The following is an 8,133-nucleotide window of genomic DNA, read 5'->3' on the forward strand; positions in this document are numbered from 1 at the left end:
AAAAACCCTGTTTGGTACGTAAAAGAGATATTTCATATAGGTGTTTGACCACCAAATGGCAGTTAAACCACCAATGGTGAGCTTTGTCTATTTGATAATGATGACATTTAGTTTATTATGTTTATTTTTTACAGAAAAAAACCAAAAAGTGGTGGAACAAGCAACATGTGACATACTTTAAATATCAAGCGATGCAAAATGCTATATTCATACATGTATATATACCTATCAGAGATTGAGTAGATATAGATGGGTATTTTTAAACCAATTTGTTACCAAATACAGGTCCAGTACAATCACTAACACAGCTATATTTACCTACCTGAAATAGTTTTTTTTTGTTACCTTTATTAAATTTTGCTTTTTATGTAAAACAATCTAGAGTCACAAGGAACCTTCAATTTATATGTGTACTGGGTACTTTTAAAAAACCAACCCAGATCAAAAATAGTTAAAACATTGCTGCATTTGAGTAGTTTTAAGCAAAGCATGCATATCTATTGTTTGAGTATGTATGACATCTTGTGTGCGATGAGTCATGGATTAAGTGTGAATTCTTTACATTATGTTGAATTAACCAATTAATTATCATGTTAACAGGAACTGTGCTTCATTGTTATTTCATTGAAGAAGTAGCTGTTTCGTCACACATAAAATTTATACATTGCCTCAAAACTTTTAGAACCTTGACTGCAATTGCGCTCAAAAGCAACATTTTCAAAAGAGATTTTTTATGGCTTACGGCCATCTAGTTGCCGGATAATCTTTACGGCAAAGAGTTCAGTTATCTGAACATGCGCGACAAAAAATAGTTCTATTCGAATGTTGCAAAGTTAACTGTTTGTTGTTCATAATAAATATCTTTAAGCAAGATTATATTTTCCATATGTTATTATCACTTATGTTATTGTAACCAATATGAATTGACTTTATTGAAACAAACTCGAAATCTAACGCGAATGAATATCAGCTGCAGTGTTTTCCCTAGGCCGTTTTTGCATAAAGGTATAGGTCCACGCCATGCATCACACAGTACCGCCATGCTTTCCGCTATGCATACTTACATGTATTATAAGCAAAAAATCTTTTCCCAATTATTTCAGATCCTAACAGTGATAAGTTAATGTAAAGTTGTCGTTATTTCGTTCAATCTTCATAAAAACGTTTGCACCCGCAGACAGCGTCGCTAACTTCGATCGACATCGATCTCAGCAAGGGGGAAAGTGTTTAACGGTTAAAGAACTGAACTAATGATTGAGATATATTGAAACTGGGATTATAAATCGGTAATAAATGCATAAATAGAGGGGCAATTACTACTTGTTTTAATATAATGTGCCTTCTTCGACACCTCCGCCATTATCGAATGTTGGGGATTTTCCAAGATCTAAAAATAGCACAATGTTCGCTCGATGGACTTACCTTGGTTGTGCTATGATTGAACTGTTTATTTGTCGTAAAAATATTGGAAACTTGAGACCAAATGACCTCAAATAAGAAAAAAATATGCAGTTAAGCTTGATTGCAAGTCATATACGGAAGCGATGTCACATTACTATAACATAAAGACATCGTATATATAAAAAAAAATGACTCTGTGCACATGTCATGTGAAGAGAGACTGACTGCAAAGTTATAGTGCAGTAATTAATTTTAATTAAATTTGGTGTCAAAACAAGTTTGCTGTAATTTCATAGTTCTGCCTGTTTCTTGCCCCCCCCCCTCCAAAAAGTTTATCTCTGCACAAAGGGGGAAAAAATAAAACAGAAGGTGTTAGAACTGCCTTGTGAATATATATTTCTTATAAAAGCTTGTGAAGGTCAGCCTCTTAAAAAAGTAGAAAAAACCCCCAGAAAAATATGAATAAATATACATGAAATACAAATAAAATGGAATTATACTTGTTGGTGTAGATTTAATGAGAATTCACTAATTATAGTACATAACATGCAGTACATTTCATCAATTGGTTATATTATTTTCACGCGCAGTGAGTTGGCGCTGCCTGTGGCGCTGTTACGTCGCACCGTGCACCAACTCTCGCGCAAGTTCATAGTGTGTAGGAATACAAGGTCATAATACTGCTATTTGAGAGCACGTTGGTTTTAAGTGTTTTTGTGTCCTATATAGTTGAATAAATTTACAGTTAATATTCTTCAGTCGTTGGATAAAAGAAAGAAACAAATTGTCTCATATTGGAGTTTGAGTCTGACATCATCATTATTATTTTATGCAGTCTATGATTTTCCTAAAAGCAATGGTGGTTTCAATCAATTGATAAAAGAGGCGTCTAGATTTCAATCCTGTCTGTTTCGGTCACTAAGGTTCGACCATGCAATCAACAAATGGGGCATGTTGATATTGGTCCTGTTAGTTTTTATAGATCTATGAATTACATGTACCTAGTTACTTTCTATAGAGCTATAAATAAACTAAAGTTTCCGTTAGAAATAGAGGGAATCATACTCGATCCATGTAAATATAGTCATATCAAACTCGTAAGCCATTATGGCCCTTCAGGCCTTTGATTCTTGAATTTGTATCAGATCAGCTAAAAGTTAAAAATTATTGCTGCACCTAAATGCAACTTTTTGTAAAAATGCCCATTTAAGAGAAAATATGACTGAGTAGCTAAATAAATTGTGTAGGTAATTTAAGTTACGTACCTAAATCTAGTTATTGTGCTGACCTGGTTAATAAAGAAAATCGATAAAATATAACTAATTAACTTGCATTTGGATTTAAATGTGGTATCGTCTCAATTTTTAAGCCATGATTTTGAGTGTATATTTGGGTAGGATAAATAATGAAAGACCTGGGCTGCGTTCAAGATCGTAGCAGCTAGCCTAGCCGCTAGGTCATAGATATCTTAGTCTATTGAACGGACCGCTAGGTTAGCCGCTAGGTCAAAGATTTGAAGTTGAATATATTAAACTAAGTAATGATTACATCGACATAATTTGTTAATTTCAAGCAGAAATATACATGTTAAAATTCATTATAACTTTAATAATGAATAAAATATCACTAAATAAATTGATTTCATGTTTGTTACAAAGTGGTACCTAAGGTGGCCATCTTGAATTTGATGCTTAGCATAAACTATTTAGGCCACGTATATCTACCTAGCGGCTAGGCTAGCTAATCGTTCAACTATGTAGCCATCCGTAGCAGCTACGATCTTGAACGCAGCCTAGATCAGGACTTAAACCCGAGTTCCCGGAATCTCTATAATCAGGTGCTCTACCAACTGAGCTATTTGGCTTTGGTATTTGAACTGGTCTGACCGTCACATTTCTTCCCCTACCCTTAAATAATTTTTCCCTCAAAGATCACCTTAGGCTCTTCTGTAGAATGCAGAAGTAACCTGTCAGTTCCAGAGGTTGGCATGGCCCCAAATGTAACAGGATAGGAGAAATAACGAAGAACCAGACCAAGATTCAAACCTGGGTCCCCTTAATCTCTAGTCAGGTTCTATACCATCTGAGGTTTCTGGCTGAGATTTCTAAACCGGTCTGACTGTCACAGAAAATTTTATAACATTTTGAACACTTTGCTGTTTGATCACATGAGGCATCGTTGTGATTTTTACATGTGTAATGTAACACCAGCTTTGACCTTTTACTAAAACTGTTCATTTAGTTTGCACAAGCAATAAACAACATGTTTTATGTAAACCGAATGGCGAAGCAGCCATGCTTTTCTTGTTTTGGTTTATTTATACTTATGGTGGCTCACTTCACCTTGAAAAAGTTTCTCAAATGAGCAGAAAATTACCTGATTATGATAAATAGCATAATGGGTAAGATGTATATGAGTCGACTATGCGAAAAAATGTGCAGTTTTGGATAAAAAAATATATTTTTCAAAAATTTCATATTCTGTCAGTAAATGTGAACAAAAGCCCCAGGTGATCTGCGGTTTACAAGCCTGATAACTTATGATGATATTCAACCAAAACAATGGTTATAAACTATTTTTAAAAAAACCCATTTAAATCGCCATCTTGTGATGATCTTGTCGTGTCTTAAAAATATAGTGTAGTGAGGTACCTTAATAAGTTCAACTACAGTCATATGTTAGAGTATTGTACATCCTGGCCATGGCTCTACATATCAATGATAAGGTAAGATGCTTAAATGAACTAATCTATATAAGTTTATAATGATGTATCTAATGGCCTTGAAAATTTCACAACCCAAATATCAATTATAAATTTTAAATTGCAAACTGCATTCTCGAAGCCCGGATCTCAAAATCTAGATATGCAACTTCATTATATTTTCAAAGTGGTAGTGGTATACCAGTAGTAGATGACCTTGACAATTTCAGGCCCCAATTATGAATTTTAAATTGCGAATAGTCTGAATGTCAAAAATTAGAGATGACCACTTCAAACATCTGTGGTTGTGGTATACCACTAGTAGATTCTCGCAGCCACGATCTGGTGTCCGCATGTGCATGTCAATGTAGCCATCTCTAAGCCAAACAGATTGGATCTTATGGGTCAGAGAGATAAGTGGTCATTTTATGACACCCACAACTGACGTGGATTATTTTTAAAAATATAATTAGTTGATGCAATAATGTATATAAAAATATATATATTGTACACTAATACACGCTTGTCTCCTTACCAACAGTCAACAAAAATAAGTGTAAGAAAATTAGATACATCAAGAGCTTTGAGACTCTTTATTGTAGTTTAATTCATTACCTAGTATAATTCCCTTCCGATCTAAATTTGATATTCCACTGACTAAATGCCTTTGCATTTTAAAAGATAACCTTGTTATTCATTATGTTTGTTTTCAATATTAAGAAAATGCGTAATGTTTTAAGACTAGATTCAAATTTAAGGCACTTTTAAGTATACTCTGTGGAAATATTATTGTTTTATTTTGTTTAGAAAAATTTACATCTTTACCTCGCTTGATTTCTTCACACCGTCTGAAACTTCACTGAAAATATTTAAACAATATATTGTTAAATTAACTTAAACATCGTTAAAATGTTACCATAAACTAATTGCATGCAATTTTATTGATTCAATTGCAGAAGCCTTATTTGTGTGGTTTAATGATTGTGGGGTTGCAATAAAATTGAGCACAGCTTATCCAAATAGAGTTTGTAGGTTTCCGTCGGATGAACTTTTGCAATAGTGAAAACGTCGATTTTATATTCGTACGGCTACAATACATTAGAGGTTAAGCAGCACCTCGTTTTGAAAGTGCTTGTTCAGCCATAACTTTTGCTAAACATTCATCTTGTTATGCCAAAGAAACGTTGCTATGTAGCTATAACAAACTAGTTTATACCGGTATATACAGGAAACAAAATCACAACTGAAGTAATAAATATCAGGACTTGATTGCTAAACCTTTTCTACTTACTTTAGAAAAGAAGAAATTATAGAGTATACCAAGCGATTGTAAATGATTTCGGTCGACGTCTTTGGTTAGCTAAATAAATCTTTAAAAGGGCACAGTGCTCTCTATACTGCACTTTGTCGTTTTTCGTTCCATTTCTTGGGACAACCTTGAAAATATCGTTTTTGTTCAATCATGGTGAGTCTGTGTCTGAGTAAAATATCGACATGTATTCATCCAATCAGTGTCATCTTCCACTACTCGTTTTTCAGGTCTAGTTCTTCTTTAATGTGGAGTTAAACGGACCAAAGTTTTGTCAAAACGTGTTTGCACTGGAGTCACATAATTGCCATATAAAAGATGTTTGAATGTAGCTTGTCATTAATGATTTGGCTCAGAAATACTCACTACACAACAGCAACACTTTAGGTGAGTACTTGTACTTGATTGATAGAAAAAAATCTTTATTGAAACAAAATTGGAATGAATTATTTTAATTTTTTTGATGTAGTGCTTACACATGTATTAGCTCACCTGAGCCAAAGGCTCAAGTGAGCTTTTCTGATCACAATTTGTCCGTTGTCTGTCGTCGTTGTCGTCGTTGTTGTCGTCGTCCTGGTTGTAAACTTTTCACATTTTCATCTTCTATTCAAGAACCACTGGGCAGATTTCAACAAAATTTGGCACAAAGGCACCACTAGGGGATTCAAGTTTGTTCAAATGAAGTGCCACGCCATCTTTAAAGGGGAGATAATTGAGAATTATTGAAAATTTGTTGGTATTTTTCAAAAATCTTCTGATGAAAAACTATTAGGCCTGAAAAGCTTAAACTTGTGTGGAGGCATCATCAGGTAGTGTAGATTCAAATTTGTTCAAATCATGGTCCCCGGGGGTAGGGAGGGGCCACAAGAGGGGGATCAAGTTTTACCTAGGAATATATAGAGAAAATCTTTAAAAAGCTTCTTCTCAAAAACCATCAGGCCAGAAAAGCTCAAATTAAAATGGGAGCATCCTCAGGTAGTGTAGATTCAAGTTTGTTCAAATCATGGTCCCCAGGGGTAGGGTGGGGTCACAATTGGGGGACCAAGTTTTACATAGGAATATATAGAGAAAATCTTTAAAAATCTTCTCAAACACTATTAGGCCAGAAAAGCTCAAATTAAAATGGAAGCTTCCTCAGGTAGTGTAGATTAAAGTTTCTTCAAATCATAGTCCCGGGGGTAGGGTGGGGCCACAATTAGGGGATCAAGTTTTACATAGGAATTTATAGAGAAAATCTTTAAAAAATTTCTTCTCAAAAACTATTAGGCCAGAAAAGCTCAAACTAAAATGGAAGCTTCCTCAGGTAGTATAGATTCAAGTTTGTTCAAATCATAGCCCCGGGGGTAGGGTGGTGCCACAATTGGGAGATACATTTTTACATAGGAATATATAGAGAACATTTTTAAAAATATTCCTCTCAAAAACTATTAGGGCAGAAAAGCTAGAATTGGCGTGTAACCATCCTCAGGTAGTGTAGATTCAAGTTTGTTCAAATCATGATCCCCGGGGGTAGGGTGGGGCCACAATTTGGAGATCAATTTTTACATAGGAATATATAGAGAAAATCTTTAAAAATCTTCTTTTTAAAGACTTTTTGGCCAGAAAAGCTTAAACTTATGTAGAGGCATCCTCGGGTAGTGTAAAATCAAGTTTGATACTGTAATGCTAATTTGATCAAAATTAAGGCAATTGTTGCTCAGGTCAGCGATGTGGCCCCTGGGCCTCTTGTTTTTAATACAATGATTCACATGCACGGTCTGTACTCTATAATGAACGGCACATGATATGCACGCAAAGTAAGACAGTTCTTTATGTGGAAGATAACACTTTGTATTTCTTTAAAAATGTCATCTTTTATATTATATTGATTGTATTTCCTTCTGCTATACTTTTATTAAACTGCATTTTACAAAATATACGTATTTAGAAATTCGTATAATTTGAATGCCTCGATTGACAAGCAACTAGCTGTAAATTTCTTTACCAGCATATATACCCTAGTAGTAGTAAATAAACGATCAAAAGAAATAAAGAGATGAACTATGCTTATGAATTCATATCAGCTTTATTAAAGAAGTGCTTTCTAAATCAGACAAATCTAATAAGAATATCTAAATAAGCTTCTTGGCTACTTGGTTGTATATAAAAATGTATGCTTTGTTAGGGTAGATCAATGAGCAGCAAATGTTTTGACCAATTCGCGATTTTAATAAAGGAATGATGTTAAAAAAACATGTTTGCAACACAAACATTCTCGTAATGTCGTGTAGATCTTATGAAGATTCGTCCCGATGCCGATATTGCAACATAAGCATTTGCTAAAAAAACTATAGTTGTTACATTTCAAAAATCAGAGGCGAAGCCAAATGGTTTTTCTTTTTACACTTACAAATTACAATTATGTAGGTGAAAGTATATGTGTTATATATCAACTTACGCAATCCAGTGTAATGTATAATCTTGTTACCCAACACAAAATATTTCTAATGACTTAAATTCTATCTTTGAATATAGCCATTTCTGCAGGCATTATATATAAGGCGATCTATTTATTTTTATAACTTAGATCTAACAAACTAAAAGTATTTAGCACATTAATTCAATTCAATGGTTTATTGATATCACCAAGTTGGCATACAGTCAAAGTGGGGGGATGGATAGGACTGTTACTCGTATATAATAACCAAAGTTCCGCATTAATGTTACTCCAACCTAAGAGTGG

At 34.1% G+C, this 8,133-nt stretch overlaps 1 protein-coding gene across 1 annotated transcript in view; it reads right to left on the bottom strand.

The window, feature by feature from the left end:
• LOC105336028 (alanine--tRNA ligase, cytoplasmic) overlaps window positions 1-8,133 on the bottom strand; it is a 609,144-nt gene that overhangs the window by 571,602 nt on the left and 29,409 nt on the right. The window lies entirely within an intron of this gene.

This window comes from Magallana gigas, chromosome 3 (genome assembly GCF_963853765.1).
Source record: "Magallana gigas chromosome 3, xbMagGiga1.1, whole genome shotgun sequence".
Taxonomy (NCBI): Eukaryota; Metazoa; Mollusca; class Bivalvia; order Ostreida; family Ostreidae; genus Magallana; species Magallana gigas.